Source organism: Cibotium barometz, chromosome 54 (assembly GCF_041138505.1).
Source record: "Cibotium barometz isolate CiBa-2024 chromosome 54, ASM4113850v1, whole genome shotgun sequence".
NCBI lineage: Eukaryota > Viridiplantae > Streptophyta > Polypodiopsida > Cyatheales > Cibotiaceae > Cibotium > Cibotium barometz.
In genome coordinates, this window is record NC_141099.1 from 20,886,759 (window position 1) to 20,907,921 (window position 21,163).

Genomic DNA, 21,163 nt, shown 5'->3' on the forward strand with positions numbered 1-21,163 from the left:
GAGATGTGAATGAATGTGATGTGATGAGATGTGGATATGGATAGATGAGAGTGGATGAGATGTGATGAGTATAAATGTGGAAAGATGGAAAATGATGTGATTGGATGAGAATGGATGAAGGACGATGGGAATACATATGATTGAACTTGGATTAAGTAATGTGGATTGATGTGGAATAATGTGGAAAGACGAGAGTTCGTTATAGAAACTATATTTATGACCTATTTTTTAAATGATTGTTTTATGTCAAGAATGTTGGGGAAGCATTTTGACCGTCTTGTGAATGAGGTTGTGGAGACCTAAGTGATAAAGTTGCAACAACTGACGGCGGAGAGTCAACGAAGGACGTCTCGCGTAGCACAGTCGACGGAGGTCTTTCGGTTTAAATGGTGAGCTTTCGGTACGATGGATGAGGGACCAAGGAAGCGGCCTACAAGTTAGGTGACCTGCGAAGGATCCTAGAGAGTGCTGACCATACGGTGCTCGGGCTCTGGGTCACCGAAGATACCCACGCGTGCATCGAGGAAGATATTGGAACAAGGAGTAAGAGTTGTTTTCTGAATGCGGGCATGGATCTGGTTGATTGACCTTGCTGGTCCTCAATAGATGAGTCCATGGTTCTTTTATATGGATCTGTTGGTTGATCTTGTTGATCTTCAACGGAGAGTCCATCTAGATTTTTTATAAGTGAATATATTTTTGGGTACTATAAGCTAGGAACTATTGAAAAGGCCCCTGAGTGGAAAGGTGGTGAGCGTTCTGGTTGCCAATGATGCCATAGGTACACTGATGAAGGAATGATCAAAAACTAGAAATCAACTGGATATTTTGGAGGACTATGATCAGTGATACTATAATTTCATTAAAAGATTGTTTTAAAGACAGTTCAATCTGTGAAAAAGGCAATTTCATATTGGGTGTGTAAGTGGTGTGGCTAGCTTGAAGTTTGCATGAAGATGTGGCTAGGGGGCCTGTGAACACTTTTTCTTGGTACCTGGGACAAAACCTAAGGGGTTAGGCTGGACTGATGGATCCCTAAAATGAGACTCAATTCTGTTATGGTACGATATATGAAGTAAATCCTGAGTAGCCTTGTTGTATGGAAAAGAATCAACGGCTGTGCCTCTCGATGAGGGAAAAAGCGTTGGTCTCTATGATCCAAATGCAAGTCTTTTCCTTGATCTGACCATGTGACTCACGGGTTCAGTCAGATCAATTTGGTTAGTGATGACCTTGACTACGTTAGAATAAAAATATCGTGGAGGAATCACCCGTGCTTTCTGGGTGAAGGATGTTTTTTCAGGTTCGGTTTTTGAAGAACCAAGGGATTAGTCTCTTGTCCGGATATCCGTGGGGATGAGGCCCCGAGTGAGAGGTTCTGCCCTGCGCAAGAAGTGGTACTTCTACTGCTAGCACCCCCAAATTCGTTGCGCGGAGGGGGCAGGGATCTTTCAGCAGAGGTATCAGAGCGAATTGGCTAAAATGGATCAACCAAGAAGCAAGAAATTTCAAAAATTTATGAAGTAGCAGTAAAAGGTTATAATTGTGTGATAAAATTCATACAATTTGATATTCAAACTGAAATTCGTAAATTGGTAATTGGGTCTTCAAATGGAAGTACCGCAATTATATGGAATCCCTGATTTGCTTGAGGCCTAGACATGATGGTATTTACCTTATAATTCCAAGGACCGTGACTACCCGTATATACCGAGGGTATAATTGGAGCTCTTTACTGGCAGTATATACGAGTAAATCTAAAACCTTGAAATCATAAGCAAAAATGCTATCCAGATGATGAATTCGAATGCTGGTTGATATGATTTTAAAATTCTGGTTGAGAATTGATGAGTTGATTTGGATTCTGATTGAAAAATGATGACTCCTGAATTTTGGTTGAAAGGCGATAAGTTGAACAAAGCCATAATGAGGATGAATGGGACAAGTCCCAGTGAGGATGTTAGTAACTGGAATGACGATTATGGTTTCAGCAAATCACTATGAGATTAGTGGATTGTGCTGACAGATTGCTGCTATTAACCCTTGACCCAGTGGATCTAATTAAGGGATGACAAATTGAAAACCTGCATAACTGAAATTCTCGTGGAGGAATGTTCAGATGGAATTTTTGGTCTGATGGACCATTATTGTGTTAAGGATATGAATGATATGTTCTGAATTCATTATTCTCTAACAATGAGACTGTATAATCTTCTGTTAGAAGGGATCTTTATCCCAGGATTATAAGGGGACTGACCAATCTAAAGAACCCCAGAATCAGTTGGATCCAAAGTCAGATTTGAATTATAAATAAAGTGACTTAACAAGAATTTTTAAATTGATAGGGTCATGGATCGAGGTCGTCGTGGTAGGGATGATAACCCCCAACTGGATGAGGAAGAACTCGACTTGGATGTTCGTAAAACTCTTCATAGATCGTAGCCTGGACCTTTCAAGGGTGAAGGGGAAAACTTGGGTGAGGTTGTGGTGGAGAAGTGGATTGAAGCAATGGAAGAATACTTCGATGTCACCGGGTACAACAAGAAAAGTAAAATGGCTCTTGCAAGGCTGAAGATAGTAGAACTAGCCAGAGTGGCATGGAGAAATCACTAAGAGACAAATCATCTGGATCGAAAAACCTAGACGTGGAATGATCTCAAAATTTACCTAAGAAAGAGATTCTGTCCACCCAGATTTTTGGAAACCAAAATGAACGAATTCTTAGAGTTACTTCAAGGGAGCAGAACTATTGAAATGTATCACCAAGCATTCACTCTCCTCCTCAAATACTCGCCACCGCTGGATGAAGAATAGCTGATGGCCAGGTGAATATCCTAGTGAAGAATGCCAAGCCAGTTTCCATGGCTGAAGCAGTGCAGATGGCGAAGGATTTTGCCAAGGCCTTTGATCTCAAGCAGCACCATCATCTTTCAAAAGATTTCTAGCTCCAGGAGGTGATTCCAACTTTCCACCGCCTAAGAGACAACAAGGTCAAGCTCAGAATATGGAAAGTTTCTGAATGGAAGAAAGGTCCCTTTCCTGGAACTCAATCCCTTGGAATTAAACTTTAGAAGTTCCACCCTTGAACAAGGAAGTGAAATGCTATAACTGTCAAGGATTTGGACATCGCAGTATGGATTGCCTAACTCCTTTTGGATCAAGGTTTTCGGGGTGGGGAAATTAGGGACCAAGATTCCAGACTCCAGCTCCTTCCTTCCAGAGTAATCAGGCTCCTTTCCACCAAAATTAGGGAAATCCCAGAGGTCGACCCTCTAACCAACCCTCAGTTTCAATCCAAAGTAATGCGAGACCTCCTCCTCAGAATAGGGAAAGTCAAAGAGAGATGTTCCCAAATCGGCTGTCCACTTCCAAGGCAGTAACTCTAGAAGCGATTGAAGAAGAAGAAGAAGATGAAAGAGATCATACTCCACCTACGAGATGAGGACAGCTTGCGTTTTTTAAGTGGGGTAGGATGTAAGATTCCTCTCTCCAGCTTTTGAGGTGCACAAGTGCAAGAACCTCCCCTTCTGTTCCTGTAATCATTCCCTATTTCTGAATACAAAAAAATATTATTTTTCCTTGTTTTTGCCTAGAGAGATGAAAAATTCTAGAAAGTGGTAATTCAATATTGAGATATTTTTGGACAAACAAATTCTCCTAATATCAAAAATATGTTTCACTGAAAGAGAAAATCAAAATAAATTTTCCAAGGTGCATTAGGAATCAATTAAAAATGATTTAAAAGACCTTAGCCTAAGGGTCAAGATTTTCTAAAATTTTTGGATTATGGTCCAATTAAGGTTCCTATGGGCCAATAAGATTAATCCAAGTGTTGGGATGAGATAAATCCAATGAAAAAAAGAAAATATCCAAAAATGAGTAAATGCCCACATAAGATGAAGAGTTGACTGAGTACAGGATTTATTAGTTAAAAACTATGAGATATTACTAAAAAAATGAGATATTTTAGACTGATCATACAATTTTGACACTTTAGTAAGGAGGAGGGGAAACTTCAAGGAGGTGCCTATTTCACACATGTGAATGAGTTTTAAATTCAAAAATATTAAGATATTTTTATCTCTTCTCTCCCCTAGATCAAATTGGATCAAAAAGGGAGCTAAACTAGTCCAAATCTCTTCTCTCTCCTGGATCACAAAGGGAGCTAAACTACTCCAAATCTTGTCCAAATGCAGCCAAACTAAAGCTGGAAAATTCTAGAACTTAGTTGGACTCCGTTAGTGGCCTCCCTCACCTATAAATAGACCCACATTCTTTTGTATTCTCATCTGTGAACTAGACCATGCCAATATTACATTAGAATAAGCATATTTTCTATTATCCCCTAAAAATCCTCTATATTTTGGAGAGATTGTAGGTTCTCTCTCTCTTAAATCTTCCTTGGTGCTTTCCTCAACATACTAACCAATTGATTGGTTAGGGGCCTCTCCTAAAAGAATAGAGAATACAACAAAACAAGAGGTAAGGTATGACTTTATGGTTTTCTTTCTTAATCTTCTAAATGTTTTTCACTTCTCAACCCCTCTCAAGCTTGAGAAGTATTCAATTGAATGGTTCTTTAATGCAAATGAAGCTCTCTAATGAATTTTAATGATTAATCACATAAAGTTTACATTTATGCTTAATTAGAATGTTTTTTAAAGTATATCTCTCTCTCCCCCAAAGAATGGTCATTCCTATGACCAATTCTCTATTCAAATGATGCTTCTCATAAGGCAATTCTTAATTCTAAAAGCAAACTCTATGCTAGTCAAGCTAGAGGCCAAAGAAGTGGCTTTTTAATGCTTTTATGTTACTTAAATTATATAAACTTTTAGGGATTAAGTCCATAAATTAGATATTGGTCCAAATGATACTTATTCTATCATATTGTATTACTAAACCTTATGCTTTTCAAAATTATTAAAAATTATCAGTAATAGCAACAGAGCTATGGTAAAATTTTTGAAAATTAACACATAAATCAATTTTATGCATAATGTAGAAAGAGGACTTCCTACCATATTCTAGGATTAGTCATCCTATGTTAAATGAATAATTCTTGTCATGTCCATGGAAAACTAATTTTTAATGTTTAGGTATAAATAGTTAATTAGAAAAAAAGAGAAATTTTTAGTAATTTTATTTTTGTGATAAAAGAGGAATTCCCATGATAATGATCCATGCATTCCAATGGAGAAAGAGAAAAATTAGAATATTAAAATAATGGATATTTTTTTAAAAATTAAACAAGAATTTTAGATAAATTATTTTATGCATGAATAAATTTAAATGATAAAAGAGGAATTTTCATTGGAATTCAATCATTTGAATGGAAAAAATGGAATTCTTGTCATATTAGGATTAATGGATATTTTTATTTAATTTTTAAAAGAAATTTTAGTTAAAATTATTTTATGCATGTATAATTTTAAATGATGAAAGAGAAATTTCCATCATATTTGGAATTCAATCATTTAAATGGAAAAAGAGGAATTCTTGGTATATTTGAAATATTGAGTATTTTTATTAAAGAAAAGAGAAATTTTAGATAAATTTATTTGATGATAAAAGAGGAATTCCCATGACATTTAGAATTCAAGCAATTAAATGTAAAAAGAGGAATTCCCATGATATTTGAGATCCAAGAAATTAAATGGGAAAAAGAGAATTTTTTAGTATAATTCAATTTATGAATATTTATCAAAAGTGAAAATATGGGTAGAATTGATATTTGTAAATCCCATGAATTCTTTTATTCAAAAGAGGAATATTGAATATAATTCATTTGAGAAATTGAGAGAGAATATGGAAATAGTCATCGAAAAAGGACCTTTATCTAAGCCAAACAATTGGTAAAAATTTAGAAAAAGTCCCATTATCGATATCAAAGTAGGAAAAGCTACTAAATGGGAACAAGATGTGAATGGGATGTGATAAGATGTGAATGGATGTGATAAGATGTAAATGGGATGCGATAGGATGTGAATGGATGTGATAAGATGTAAATGGGATGCGATAAGATGTAAATGGATGTGATAAGATGTAAATGGGATGTGATAGGATGTGAATGGATGTGATAAGATGTAAATGGGATGCGATAGGATGTGAATGGATGTGATAAGATGTAAATGGGATGCGATAGGATGTGGTGTGATGAAAATGAATGTGGATGAGATGGGAAGTAAATGGATGTGGATGTGAATGATGAGATAAGAGGATATGTGAAAGGGTGAGATGGGAGGTAAATGGATGTGGATGTGTATGTGAAAGAATGTGATGTGAAGTGATAGATGTGAATGTATGGATAGATGTGGATAGTCATGCATGTGAATGATTGGATGGATGTGGATATGGTGTGTTGAGTGTTGTGTGAAGAAGAAGATTTTCAGCCTCTCACCTTGTGTGTTCTCTTTTAGGGTTTTGTGAGTGTGTGTGTGCTTACAAGAGCTCAAGCTCTCTTCTCCCCTACATCTTTTCATGGTATCACAGCCTGGTTCATGCTAAGGGCTGAGCTACAAGCAAGAGAAGCACAGGAAGCGGTACAAGGGTAAGAGCTTCATCTACTCTTCCCTATTTGTGTTGGCAACTACACCCTTGTCGAGAGCTCTACGGGAGGCACCGACAAACAATCTCTAATGATTAAGGAACTTTCTTCGCGGGAGTAAAGCTATAGGGTTACTATTCAGTCCTATCGGACATTAATTTTTCAGGCCGAAAACGCGTTTCAGGCACATTAGGACCTCCGTTTTTCAGAAAGCAGGCGATTTTGAGCACTATGGGTAAGTCATCAATTCTATGCAGAACTCTATTTTAAGAACTACAGGAAGATAGATTGGTTGTGTGTGCTGCAAGGAAGTCAACAGTTGCCATTGGGTGTGTGTATGCGCATTGAGGTCACTGGTTGTGACATTTGAGTGTAGTACAGTAGCGTTGCAGAAAATACAGCAGTTTGTGCAGGACAAACCAGAGTGCTATTTTTGGTAAATTTGTGTGTCTGGCAAGATGTCAAATGATGGCATAAACCCAGGCAATTTCATATTGGGTGTGTAAGTGGTGTGACTATCTTGAAGTTTGCATGCAGTGTCGGTTAGACAAGAAAAACTTCCATGCTTGGAGGTTCAGGTTGACAAATTTTCTGATGGGAAAGGGTTACTGGGGCTACATAGAAGGTGAGCATGAAGAGGCACCGGAGATACCGGAGATCAATCCGACTGCTGTAGATGTGAAAGAATTCAAGGATTGGAACCAAGGAACCAGAAAAGTTATGTATTGGCTCTCTATCAGTATACAGGACACCATGATTAGGCACATACAGGATGCCAAGTCCCCCAAGGAGGCATGGGACACCTTAGTAAAACTCTATGAAACAAATACCAAGGCACGAAAGATACAGTTGAAGAATGAACTTCATACTGTGGAGAAAAAGAGTATCTGTGAATGACTAAGCATTGAAGATCAAGGGTATTATGGAATCCCTTGGTGTTTGAGTAGATGATGATGATAAGGTGGAAGTCTGTCTACGTGGTCTCAGGCCACAATACAAGACATTCAAGACCTCTATTCAGACTCAGGAAAACATTCCTAATTTCATAGATTTGGTGTCTATGTTGATTATAGAAGAGAAGAGCTTGGGTGAAGACCAAAGGTCTTCACAAAGCAAAAACAGTTCAGAACAACAGGCCTTCTACACAAGTTCAGGAAGAGGACGAGGTAGAGGAGACCGTGGACGTGGCCAAGGAGACCGTGGACGCGGCCAAGGAGGTGGCCGAACTGTACACCTCAAAAGCTAGAGGGAGGAATCTTACAGTGCGGAATGCTACTTAGCGGAGGTCTTCCTGCTTCGCTGCAATTTCCTCAACTTGAGAGTTTCTAGTCAGGATGCTGTAGAGTTTCTTCCGTAGGTAGAAAGTTTCCTTGTGGAGTTGCAGTAGCGTTCTAGAGTTGTGGTGAGGGTTTTCCTGAGCATAGTTCTCAGTAGGAAGTTTGTCCCAGTAGGAAATTTGTTTTCCCCAGCATGATTTCCAGTGTTTCTTACTGATTTCTCTCTCAACAGAATTGCAAGACTGTAAGGTTCCCCCATTCCTAAATAGGTGAAACCATAAGATAGTTTACGAATTCTAACGTGAGAAAACTTTCTGTCATCCCATGTTTGGGAGTGTTCGGTGACCCCCTTGTCACGACGCCATTGCTTCCACTAAAGTTTAGCATCTCTAGTAAGGTGAAATCATACAAGCATGGATTGGTTTGCCGCTCTAGTACCGGCAGCTGAGAAATAATCATCCTTTTCTTCGATCCATACCTTTGCATCCTTCTTAATTTTAGAACCTTCCCCTTTAAAGGAGGGAGGTTGCATCTATTTGAGTATAAGCTTCTTTGCTTAGGTATCTATATATAGCACATTGGGGAGAGAAGGCAGATCATCCTGACCATCATCGTGCAAGATTAAATTTTAGGATTACGAGATTTATACTTTACATTGCGCTTATGCTTTTAGTAAAACTTTGAAATCATTTTATTTCTCAAATATTTACAAGGACAAGATTTATTACAAAGATTTGAGACTAATGTAATTAGTCTTATTCATCATAAAAGAAAATCCTAGGCTTAACTAATGTAATTAGTCTTATTCATCATAAAAGAAAATCCTAGGTTCAACTAAGACATAAGATTTGAGCAGTCCACATAGGTGAAATATGGGGGTTCCATCGTGGTTTCTAAGGTATGGAAGATTGATGGTAGGGGCGGTAGACTCGGGATTGTGTTGTGTTTCATAATGACTACTCTATCGGTGGGTAAGCAGCATTGCATTACTTGGTCATATACCCGATGGTTCTGTGGTGCATGGTTCCCTTCTATGGTCACATCGCTGTTAGTTCTGGGATTACCCACGAACCAAAATAAGCGGACCATCTTCAGCTTCTCAAACCAACGAACCTGCTTTAAGTCGGTGGTGAGTTCCCAATTCAGTCTACTCGGATGAAAAAGTACCTCAGTCCACAATTCCAAAAGTGATCTCTACCCCACCCTCTTTGGATACGAGAGGGATGAGGAAAAGACAACCTCTCGAGTATCTGTACCATCGTATCACGAAATTTTAAATTTGAAGAGTGAAAAGCCGTCTGGAAGATGTACTGCAAGACTAGGAATCTCGAGTTAGCATCTTCCTCTTCCTACAATCATTCAATCACCAATTCAAATTGTTCTAGTAAGATATTTTATCAATCAGCATTATGTTAGGTAGAACATACATTCCAAAACAACCTTAAATAACAAGTCCTAGGAACTAAGATCGGATCTAATACCAATTGTGAGGTTGCCCCCCATTCCTAAGTAGGGGAAACCATAAGATAGTCTACTAAGTCTAACTCAAGAAAACTTTCCTACAAGTCGATACCTTGCCCATGTAAAGATGCAAGAATACGATTAATAGTAGGTACGACCTAGTTCTATCCCCCGCAGAGGAGGAGCGTGGTCTTCTAAATGACTCTTAAAAGCAAATCACTCATAGAGTGACTAACCTTAAATCGGGTAATGTCTATTCTTGATTTCTAGAAATAACGCTTTTTCCCCCATCTATGCAAGGCACAGTCGCTGTCCTAGTCCTTTAGAATAGAGTTGCCCAGGAACCTACTTACCTAATGTAGAACTTTTAATTAATCTTTTGGAATGCAACCCGACTAATCGAGTCCACCCGTCCATAGGATGGTGCCATCAGGGCATAGGATCCTCCCACTTTCCACCCAACTCACGCATCAATTTTGTTTTCTAATTAGTCCTACCATGCTGTTTGACATATATAGACAAGTTCCGTAATTAATGACCTTACACATTGTTTGTTAACAATGATACAACACCACTAACAAACAAGGGATTTTAAAAAAAATATACAATGTTCAAAATTATCCGTAGCCAGATCCATGCTCTCTTATTCCTTTACTTTATTCTACCAATGATCTAAAATTTGGCCTTCCAGTCTATGCAGACTAGGTAATCCCTATGGGACCATACACCTCATCACAAAGCAGTTGGCAAGGACTCAAGCCGGCCTGACACCCTCTCTAAGGCTCCATCACTTGACCCTCCCGCTCCCTCATAGGGATGTCTACACGCTAGGGTGGGCTTATTCATTGTACTAGCGTGGGCCCGCAGAACTAGGCATCATCCACAATACTCACCTAAGCTAGCGAGTCTCATCTTCCTAATGGTAGGAGGGATACCTTGGGCCAACTTCGGGCCTCGCTAACGTCACCACCCAGTTACATAGCACGGAAACGGGGTCAACATTAAGGCAGGGAGAAGATGTACCTGTACTTTTAACTTAATCAAGATAACTACATAATTGCTTAACTAAACCATAGGATACAAGAGACCACCATTTTCTTGAGAAAGCAACGATTTCACAAGAATTTTGGCATTTTTTCAAAGCAAGGAAAAGTAGCAACTTCTTTCTTATATAATTAATGCTAGCATTTTAAATCAATCAGAAAACCTCTTTTTTAAATGGTTATTAAGGTAACCTGGCCATTAGTTCCTTGTGGAATTCCCAAAGGGAGAGTTGGGGCCGTCTCTCTAGGGTCATTGTTGTGCACGCTTCTCGAGGTGGTACTTTGGCATCTTCAAGGATGAGCCATTCTATTCACCTTCTTGTAGCTGACGTTGCTGCAAGCTCAACGCTTGAGTCATATCACAAATCGGATTTCGTTTACTCACTTTATGAGCATAAAACTCCTAGGGGGGAAGCACCTCTAAGAGCCAAAGAGCCCTTACTAAAGTCACCATAAATGGGGAGGGGGAAGGTGTCCTTAAACTGGAATTTGGGGCAAAAGGTTGCACCTACAAGGAGAGAGGGGGAGTCCTCCCTTAAGCTTATTCACATGAGGGTGGGGGAGGCGAGAGTAGTTAAAGACACTCTCTACTTAACACACAAGGTTGAGATGATGAAATTTTTTTTTGCAGAACTACTTGAAGATAGGCTAAAAAGGGCTTCCTAGGAGAGGGGCTATAGAGGGTTATTGAGTGTAGCCCCGAACAGAGTGTTGGGTGCGGACTCTGCACGGAATGTCAGTTACCGAAAGCATAGGGTGTCGGGGTGTCGACCATGGGGGTGTTGGGGGGTTTATATAGGGGTTAGTACACGGGTGCAAGGAAAGGGAGAGCAAAGTGGGGTGCAAAGGACGGTGTACGGTGAAAGTACGCCGGTTTGTGGTTGTGTGAGTCTAGGGAAAGGGATGGTACTTGTACGCGGGCAAAAGATGAGGTACGCATGTACCTTGCGGGTCAATGGCCACATAATTGTCCACGTGATGGCCAGTGGGAACCGTATGTTAGGGTGGTTGGCCTTTGGTCCTTACACTGCCATTGTACGAGTTCCCAGGTATGGGAACGACATCTTTTTGGGGTGGAGACCCCTTTTTTGGAGTGTCGACCTAAATATGCATGATATGCATGCCGGTGTGCCCGATGGCCTGATAAAATTTTTTCCAACAAAAATATCCGAGGTGTTTCCCTGTTTGTGGGGGTGTAGACTATTCATCAATCAAACACCCGATCATGCATTTATTAAGGTTTGAAGTTTACCATACTTTAATTGAAAATATCTATAAAAATTTATGTAGAGGCTTGATCCGGTGTGTGTTTTGAGTGCTCTAAAATTGTATATCATGGTAAAATCTCATGCAGATTCCAAATTTGGACTCTGAATTTTAAGATTCCAAGTGAAAATAGCTTGATTATTAAAATTGATGATTTTTACATCATAAAAAGATCATAAACTCATCTATCAAATGGGCATAAATTATTATTGAAGATGGGCATGTTACAGACCAGTCATGCAATGTTGTGGGAGATGTGTTGAAGATGGGCATGTTACACTAACTCTCAAGTGGTCATGGGGACACATAGAACACCACTCTACTATGCATTCACTCACACTCTCTCAGTTCTCACTCTCCGCAACTCTCCACTGCATATCTCACTCAATTTCTCACACATACGTAGCATGTTTATTAAAACATAGACACATCATACTTAATCCACACAGTGCGGAGAGTAACACAGAGATGGCAACATTGCTCTTGATTAAGTTCCATAAGTATTGCAAACTATTATAGAGCAATTGCTTGACACAAGCTAACACTTCCTTAGTACTATCTCTATAACAAGCTTCATAACACAGATTGTCAACTACCAGTTGAGAGCATACAATAACAACACCCTTACATTCCTTCTTTCTGGTGTCTAGGTCGTCTTGAATGGCTTGTACTCTTTGCCAAACCCATTCAAACTGTTATATGTACATTATGTGTGCTATGTTATATACACATTATGTGTGCATATACTAGGAGGCTAACCCACATGGGGCACACTCATCAAGGGGGCTTGGAGCTTGGAGGCTTGGAGGCTTATGCTATGGTCTCTTGTGTAGAGGTCCATATCTACTCACCTACCATTTCACACTATAGCTATATGCTATTGGATTGTGTTATACCTCTTGATGGTATGGGACATCAAGGTAGAGGTATGATGTATTTCATTCATTATTCATGTGTGCATCCCTTGGGCTCGGGGGTGGTTGGGTGGTTGAGTTTATGCCTGATTTATGCATGTTTTATGCATAACAATTATCTAGAGAGATCTTAGGGTTTTAACAGTGGTATCAGAGCAATCTCTATTTAATTGTTGTTGATTTTTTTTAGTAAATTTTAATATTTACTAATAAAATGTTATTTTTTGTTGATTTGTGTTGATGAATTGCACATGGATCATCGATTTGGTGATTGGAACATGTGTTACTACAATTCAATGGACGAATCGACGTTGCGGGGAAATACCGTGAGTTAATGCTATTTTTCCCTATTTTTTATGGTTAAAATCGAGCATTAATAGATTTTTTTTTTACAAAAATACCATAAAGTTTATGGTGGATATTTTTGTAGGATGGATTCCCTGAATTTCTATAATTTTTTAGAAATTTTTCCTAATTATTTAGGAATTTTTTGAGCATTTTTATGATTAAAAATGTATTTTTATACATTTTTGCGGGTTTTTTCCGCGAAAATGCGATCAAATTTCTGTCAATTTCTACTGAAAATTCAGTAGGGGGCAGTGTCTTGATGCATGAATTGCTCTCCCGTGTGCGTGGGGTTCTCTCCACCTCTCAAATCTGATTTTTCTTTCTCTTTTCCGGGTGAAAAATCTCTTTAAAATGATATTTTTTAAGCATAAATCATAATTAATCATAATTATGATTAAGTTTAATTAAAATCTTTAATCAAAGATTAAGCTAATCTCTCTCTGGTTAAGAGAGAGAGAGAGAGAGAGAGAGAGAGAGAGAGAGAGAGAGAGAGAGAGGAAGAGATTGGAGGAGAGATGGAAATGGAGAGGAAAGGGAGGAGAGAGGGGAGAAGAGAGAATTCATCTCTCTCTCTCTCTTAGGCGAGCGGCGCAGGCGATGACGGGAGGGGGGGGGCTGCGCTGCAGCCGGGCGAAAAAAATCGCCCCCCTTAAAAAAATCAAAATGGGTAAAACCCAATAAAGCTTATATTTATTTTTTTTTCATTTTTTTAAAAAAATGAGTTTTTTATTTAAAAAAAGAGCTTCTTGATATTTTTCAAGGAAAAAACTTGGGAAAAAAGCCTGAAAAATACTGAAAATTTTGGGATTTGAGTAAAAAATTCTCTGAAAATTTTTGGCTTTTCATCTTCCGGAAAACCTTTGGCTTTCCGTTTTTCCGAAACCTTTTGGCTTTCCAAATTCCGGAAAAACTTTTGACCTTCCGTATTCCGGAAACCTTTGACCTTTCACATTCCGATTTTTTTTTTGTCTTTTCATTTTCCCAAAACTTTTGGCTTTCCGTATTCCGGGAAAACTGTTGGAATTCCGAAATTTTTTGACCGTTCGTATTCTAAATGCGTTCGGGGTAATTTAAAAATTTTAAAAAATTCTTGAAAATTAGTGGAAAATTAGACAAAGGTTATTTTAAATTTCGAGAAAATGTGGGATTGGTGTTTGGCATGTGGTGTGTCCATTCGGGCGCCCGTGACCATTCAAATTCCTTTAAAAATATATTTTTTGATCCAAAAAATTAGAAAAATCCATTAAAATTAAAAATTTTCATTGGATTTGAGAATTGTCGGGCGGAATTGGAAATTTCGTGAACGATGGGATTCTCAGGAAAAATTAGGAATATTCTGAAATTATTTTTTAGAAATCCTAAAAACTGGTATTTTTTAAATATCAATGGTATTTTGGTAAATTTAATTGCTAAATTTTTTTTTTGGAAAAATATAGGTTTGGAATGCCATGAGATAGGTTTGGTGGAATTCAAAATTATTATATTTTGAGGCCCTATAAATTAGGGAAAATTAGAAAAAAATCATGATAAATTCTTTTTCTCGAGAATTTAATATTTTCGAGGGTTATTTAATGTTGAAGTACGTTTTATCGTGCTGACATTAGATAGATGCGGGTTATTCACATATTTTATTAATACAATTATACCTCGTATTAATGGATATTTATGTTTGGATTAATTCTAAACGATGTATTCATTTTTTAGCCATTTTTTAGCCATTCTTTTTGGACATGTTCCTTAATTTCTTTTGATGGCTATAATTTACGTTCAAAGTGTGTTTCACCTTTGACATTTTTCCATGATAATTTATTTTGGCACTTATTAAAGTGTGGATTGTGCTTAATTTCTTAAGCCTAAGACAAACTCTATCATGGGTTAGTTGATCGGTTTATTTTGGTGGATTTCTAATCTCATCGGCATTTTCACTTGTTGAAATCTCTTTCTTTAGAGTTCAAACAAGTTTATCTTGTTGTGTTCGGATAAGGAAATTTGGATTCTTCCTTTGTTGGCATTTCTTTCTCTAGTTTCGTACTTTAGGTGATTTACACAATCAACCTGATAGGTTTACGGATGGACATATGTGACTCATCGAGACGTTGATGACTCTATGTTGATATGGGTAACTCGAGACGTCGATTATTCCATATGCAGATGTGGGTATGTCGGGGCGCCGATGAATCCCTGGTTTCTGCTGTTATAATGCCATGCTTTCCTACTTTATTCCGAAAGGTTTACAACGAAAAAGTTACTTTGAATGTGAATTGCTCTGATCATCCGCAGTCTGATGGGCAAATAGAGTGTATGAATCAGATTATAGAGTATATGCTTCGTGCATGTCTCTAGAAAATCATCATATTGGAAAAAATATCTTCCAATGATGGAATTTGCCTATAACAGTTCTAAATTTACAGCTATTATTTTTTAGTCCGTGCATACTTATGTATGGGTATCAACTCAGGGCACCTATTGATGTCAGTCTTAAGGACATCGAGCTTGATGCATCGAGGGATTTCTTGCGTGATATGTAGAAAATTCTGACCGAAGCTCGGGATTCTATCAGGAGTGCTCATGATAGGGCACAGTTTTATGCTGATAGGAGACGCTCATCTCGGTCTTTTGAACCAGGAGCGTTGGTTTATTTTAATGTTCTTATAGATTCTCAGACTTTGTCAATGGAAAATAGCTCGAATTTATCTCCTAGATATTGTGGTCCATTTCGAGTTATACATTGGATTGGCACGGTTGCGTATGAACTAAAACTATCTCCAATTGTTAGAGTTCATCCAGTCTTTCATATCCATAGATTGAAAGGGAAACTGGGAGGTGAGGATAACAGAGTTACTCCTCAAGAACTCGTTGAAGTCGAAGATTTATCCTATGTTCCACATGAACCTGATATGGTACATGAATTCAGGGAAAGCAAACTTTCTAGTTGACTAATCCTTGAGGTTAAAATTAGGTGGAAAGATAGGGAAATTGAGGATTCGACTTGGGAGTTGGTTGAGATTGTTCAGCGCAGTTCTCCTTCTTTTCATTGCAAGAGTGCAATGTTTTGAGAGAGGGGAAGTATGTTATATGTACATTATGTGTGCTATGTTATATACACATTATGTGTGCATATACTAGGAGGCTAACCCACATTAGGCTTGTGAGCATGGGAGCATGGGAACAAGCTCTAGTGGAGCATGGGTTAGGACTAACCTAAAGGTTTAAGGTTAGGGTCAGGCATCCAAGGGTCACACATGAGGAATGGAAAGTCAAGAGTCACTTGAGGGCCCTCCTATATAATAGGGGCATGGGGCACACTCAAGGGGGCTTGGAGCTTGGAGGCTTGGAGGCTTATGCTATGGTCTCTTGTGTAGAGGTCCATATCTACTCACCTACCATTTCACACTATAGCTATATGCTATTGGATTGTGTTATACCTCTTGATGGTATGGGACATCAAGGTAGAGGTATGATGTATTTCATTCATTATTCATGTGTGCATCCCTTGGGCTCGGGGGTGGTTGGGTGGTTGAGTTTATGCCTGATTTATGCATGTTTTATGCATAACAATTATCTAGAGAGATCTTAGGGTTTTAACACAAACATACACTTATCAGGTCATCATCTTCCCACTGATACATTGATAGACTCAATGGATTCAACAATGCCCTTGATCTTTAAATCATACTCATTGATAGACATGCTTTTATTTTCCGTAGTATGGAGCTCTTGTTTTATCTACAATTTTCGTATCTTTGTGTTGGTCTGGAACTTCTACACCAGATTCTGCCACGCAACTGCTGGAGTTTTAGCATCCTGTATGTGTCATATCATCGTGTTTGTGACACTAATTGAAAGCCAATACATGACTTTCCTTGCACCCTGGTTCCAATCCTTGAATGCCTTTATGTTTTCTAGAGGGACATTCTCTTTAGACAACTCAGGAGGCTCCCCATTGTCTCCTTGGACATAGTCCCAAGATCCTTTACGCATAAGGAAATTGGTCATTTTGAGCTTTCAAGCATGGAAGTTGTTCTTGTCCAGCTTCTCACTAACAATTTGATTGATTCTGTCAGACATGTTTTCCTACCAAAAAACTACAACAAATAATTTATGTATGCAACCTGTAACACAACAGTATCTTCTGTGACTACTACAGCGATACTTCAACATAACTTGTACGTCACCAAATCTGACCAAAGTACATGTACATACCCCCAATGTCAACAATATATGTGCAAACAATGTCTGAACTCCCAAAAATGCACTGCGACATTGCAATAACTGAATTTTGACTAGAGATAGTTCTCGACCAGAACTTTCCAAAACCATCGAAAATACCTTGCAGTAACAAAACGAAGACTGAGACGTGCTCGAAAATACCTTGCAGTAACAAAACGAAGACTGAGACGTGCCTGAAACGCATTTCTGGCCGCACCAAACCTCAGTACGTAGTACTCCGTACCACACATACACCTCTAAGCCTATGAAGACAACTCCTCAATCATCAGAGATGTGTAGCTCCCAGAGCTACCGAGAAAGGAAAGATATGATGATGCTCTTACTCGTGTATCGCTTCCTTCCTAAACTAAGAAAGGAAAGATATGATGATGCTCTTACCCGTTTACCACTTCCTTCCTTGCTTGTTTGTGCCTATTGCTTGCCTCCAAATCTCTCACACGAATCGGAGCTCTGATACCATAAAGTGAATGTGGGGGAGAGAGAGAGAGAGCATGAGTTCCTTGTAAGCAAACACACACACACACAAGAGAGTGCAAGAAGACACAAGAGAAAGATGGATGGCTAAATTTTCTTCTATCTTCTTCTCTTCTCTACAACCATATAACTAAAAGATAAGATTACATACATAAAGGGAAAGTACTCAAATACTCTCCTACAATAACATACAAAATGGTCGGTCTATAGTGTGAACCCGACTATATGAGCTGGCGCTATAACTATGCTATAACTCTAGTACTCCAGAGTGGTTGTCACACAGCTCAGGGGGGTCGCTCACAAAAAAATGTGAATATCACGTGCGTTCAACAGAAGCATATTTTTAATTTATGAAACTTATAGAAATATATTTACATAAGGGTATGATTTAAAATTTTTTCAAAAAAATTTATAGATTCATAAAGAAAAGGGAATATTATATGGATTAAAAAATTCACAGATAAGGGATTTAAAATATAGGCCTTGAACGCACGCGATAGGGATATTCTACATAGAGTGACCCCCCCGAGTCACACAGCCTGTCATCCACTAGCAGCATATTGACCATAATCTCACCAACCTTGCCAGTGGCATAAGTGCGGAAGCTGTCACCCAGGGAGGGTCATCAATGTCCGCCGTAGCACTAGTTGAGCTCGATATCTCAACAAATACTAATCAAGAAAAAATGTGAAACGTTGAGAGGGTAAACGACACATACCCCATAAGTTTTGAAACACTCATATCAGACCACCCATATATTGATTACAAGTTCAATATGGAGAGGCAAGTGTGCAAAACAGAAACATGTGCTCCATAGTAAAGTGGTGGGGACATGCATGCCTACGTAGCTCTTTCTCCTCTCAAGAAGCATGATCAACATGTTGTTTTATGTCATCTACTTCTTATGCCATTTCATGCTCCGCATCATGATTGTCTACTCCATGGCTTGTGTTGTGTGGGCATCTATCATGCCATCCATGGTTATGCTCTAGAACTTTCTCCGAGTCCACCAAAGCTTGCTCGGGTTTCAATCCCACCGAGCTTGTCTCTACCCTTGCTCATTTTCTTTGCTCAGGATGGAAATCCATGTGATCAACAAGTTCATTGTTGTCTGAGCATACATTGAGGCCACTTATTAAATGCTGCAAGCGCTCCACTAGAGATACGCCCTATTTTTTGGAATACTCATTGTAAATTATTTGACGTCGAGCAACTTGGTACTTGCAAACAACTGCATGGGCACAGGGTTTTCTCCTCTCAATCGATGAAATTTAAAATGTTCATAGCACTCATGTATGTTGAATACGCATGCGGATGTGGGTTTAAATGGGGGGAGGTGGAGCCTCTTTTATATTTTTTCATGTATGGCCTAGTCGGTACATTCTAATTTAAATGGGAAGGTGTCCGGCCGGCCAAAAAGTTTCAAAATTTGAATGAGAATTCGCATGTTGAATTGATAGATAGCAAGGGTTGAAATAAACCATAAGCATCCAAAAACAACAAAAGTGTTTTTGATGCTTTTTTTAATTGTTGTTTCGATGCTTATTTTGACTCTGGGGATTTTTAGCAGAGCGACGCCGAGTCACTTATCCGCGTTTTCACGTTTTTGTAGGTTTGGGAGGAGAAGTGGCTTATTTGCAAAGTTTTTCTCCTCTCTGCACCTCCCCCCTATCCCTTAGTAATTAACCTAAGCCCTTCCCCTTGCTCTTGTTTTTTATTTTGTGTGTGTGTGGGGGGGGTGTGTGCTAGAAATAGAAGAGGAGGATATGGATGTACTACCTTCTACTCCTATAACAAACGAGGCTTCACCCATTAACAAAGATGCAAATGAAGAGACATTTCTTAAAATAGATGTAGAGAGTCGATGATGAGCTATAACATCATATGTATTTTTTATTTGACAAGAAATATACGTTTTTGTCATAGTTTTCTTGTTTGGCACCATTAATGTAAGCTTTTCTAGACACTCATCATAATTTCTTGTAAATAATGCTACATATATCCTCATGTTTGGGACCATAAGTGCAAGCTTTGGTAGAAAAATAAGTGAAATGCCTAATGATCTCTCTCAATTTAGAAAGAGGAATTAAAAAATAAAACCACTGATATTTTTATTTATGATGATAAAATTTCCATGGATTCAAAATTGGAAAAAATACTAAAAGTTTCATTTATTATACTTTCATGTGATTATAGTACCATTATTAAAGAATCGGGTTGTTTAGCAAGCTTCTTCCTACCTACAATTAACACATGCAGTGCACATCCCTAGAGCTTATTGATATATATATATATATATATATATATATATATATATAAAATTTTACCCATTTTATTACATGAGTAGTATAACATTATTTTGCCAAAAAAACACACCAGATTTGGCCATGTGGATTTTAAAAAAAAAAGGTACCTCTATCACTGTATGGTTTTATCTCACTATTGCCTCTAACTTTTTTGCTTTTGCAGGTTCATGCCTGTGAAAGACCATAGCTACCATAACCCAAGGCCACCATCTCACCATACCGTAGATCATGGGCACCGGGATCGTCTTTGGGCTTGATTTTTATGCTCGGGTTGACTAGGATGATGGGCCTTGTACTATGCTTTATGCCATTTTTCTCACACTCATTTGTTCTACACACATGGCATTGTACTATGCTTTATGCCATTTTTCTCACACTCACTTGTTCTACACACATGGTATTCTTCACCCTTATCTGACCATTGATATGCATTTTCATCCAGTTACTCAACCCTCCCACCACAAAAACCAAAATAGAAACTCTTGGTGGAGCATCCACAACCGGTTGAACCATCATGGGGTCTTCTCCTCACAAACATTTTAATGGTCACTGGGGAATAATTACTTCAAGCTCATTCTCAAAGTCCTTGCCCTCATCATCATCATCATCTTTAGGCTCATCCTCCAAGTCCTTGCCCTCATCATCATCATCATCATCATCTTTAGGCTTCTCCTCCAAGTCCTTGCCCTCATCATCATCTGCATCATCTATAATCCTCACCTTCATCATCATTTGCATCATCTATAGTTTTGTTCTCCCTATACATCGACTTATCACCAGCTTATCCGTCATCATCTACTGCATCACACACTACAGAGAGACAAAAAGGTAAAGACCTCCTTGCAATGTTTGTACCCCCCATCGCTTCTATGTATGAGAGAGAGAGATAATAAGTGCAAGACCCACCTCCACCTTGATTCCCTCACAAAAAAATAATCTCCGTATATCTGGATGGAATCGCCCTGATTTTGTGCATCCTTGCCGATTTTGTGTTTTTCTTTAATTTTTCAAGCGCCCCTTGTAGTGTCAAATTCACTTGTCTCTTCGTGTATCTACTTAATCCCTGCAGTGTGCATGGACACCCTAAGATGCTCCTTACTCTCCTTGAAGGATTTGCCTAAAGGTGGAGAGAAGAGGAAGAATTAAAGGAACCAACAACAACCATTATTTGAGCTTTGTGGATAAGGTCGATTAAGTCGTAATGGAATGATGATTAATAGTAATTATTACAATTAGAGATAGATTTGATGCATATGAGTGTAGGAATGGCACATTGGCTCTGATAACATGATAATCA